Here is a 1525-nt window from a genome sequence, read left to right as displayed (position 1 = left end):
GTAATCAAACTGGAAATAAATAAATAAATAAATGCATTGAATACTGAAAGTCAAAGACGATATTTTCACAACCAGTACAAACAAACGGCTTTAAAACATGGGATGGAGACGACAGCAATCTAACTTTAGTGTGAAGCTTCATGCTCATGTCTGCTTTCTACAGCTTTACATTTCTAGTATAAGGACTGGAAAAAGCAAATACCATTCAATCTTGAGCCTGGGGCAGGGCAAGAATGTTATGATTTGAAGTGATGGGGTGGTGTAGGGTGGTTATGTACTTTGTGACATAAATAAATATTCTGCTTACAACAGGAGTAGTTTTGCAGGTCAGTTTAGAATGTTTACTTTATGTCCGAAGTGATAAGAAAAGAGGGATATCTTATCTAACCCCGCATTCTTTTTATGTAGAAATATGGATTCCAAATTAAAATATGATGGTGAGACCTTCATTTCATTTTTCCATGGGGTAAAGTGGGATGTTTAGTATAATAAACTAAACACTTTGCCTTATATTCTGTGGGTAACAAGTTATGGTGTACCTAGTTTAATTATGGGGTTGACAACAACTGTGAAACTTGTTTGGGTTGTTACCCAGAAGTTTATTTGAACAGTTTATACATTCAGTTTGATGCTTCACCTTACACTTACACAGTATTGACAGCCCACCTCAAAATGTTTAATTAAAGACAAAGTGCTGCAATACAGCAACCAAAGGGACATTCAAAGGTCACCCCACCAAAGTTATAAGTCAATAAAATTGATTGTTCACTCAGTTTCTGAGAATCTGAAACAAGTATTAACATTGTAACAAAAGTAAAGTCAGTACTACTACATGATGTGTGCGCAGCATCATACATGAACATCAGGTAACTGCTAGTATGTTCACACCTGTAACTGCATGAGTAAATCAAAGATTCACTCAGGTGTTATTCTTGGTCAGAGATGAACAGTCTGGTACCAGAGTAAACCCATTTGGGTGTAAAACACCAGCTGCTGTCTCTCAGACCACCTTAAACCTGCTTTCACATTTGCTAGTTATTTAGTTCAACTGCTAGTTATTGGTAATCTTTATACCACGTCCTTCTACTAGTACATGAAAACTGAGAAATACGGGTAGGTACCAACACAAACCTGATATGGTCAATGCCCAGGCTTGACAGAAAGGATCTTTGTAACCAAGATAATCCAAGGAAAGAACTGCTCTAATATCACTGTTATGAACCTTGGATAATGGACATGTGCCCTCCAGGAAGACCCCCTCCCCAAAAAAAAGAGCAACCACTAACCCCATATCTAATGCTGGTTGCAAGAAAGAATTCCAGGCACAGCTAGCCATTAAGACTTCCTATGCAGCAACACTGCCTGCAGTCAAATAGTACATTCTGTCTGTTATGACAAACAGAATGTGCCAACTGTAGATCATGAGGCTACTACAGATGACGGTGTTGGCAGCACGTGGCTAGACATCCACAGACATGGTCCTTTCATTATCAAGCCTCTACACATATGCGTTTAACATAGAACT

At 38.4% G+C, this 1525-nt stretch overlaps 1 non-coding gene across 1 annotated transcript; it reads right to left on the bottom strand.

The window, feature by feature from the left end:
- Positions 1–835: 835 nt before the first annotated feature.
- LOC122791116 lies at positions 836–1009 on the bottom strand. The gene has a single exon (XR_006363090.1).
- Between the last annotated feature and the right edge of the window lie 516 nt (positions 1010–1525).

The sequence above is a fragment of the Protopterus annectens genome, chromosome 16.part0 (genome assembly GCF_019279795.1).
Source record: "Protopterus annectens isolate FY-2018-M chromosome 16.part0, PAN1.0, whole genome shotgun sequence".
Classification (NCBI taxonomy): Eukaryota; Metazoa; Chordata; order Ceratodontiformes; family Protopteridae; genus Protopterus; species Protopterus annectens.
This window is presented reverse-complemented; position numbering and strand designations above follow the sequence as displayed.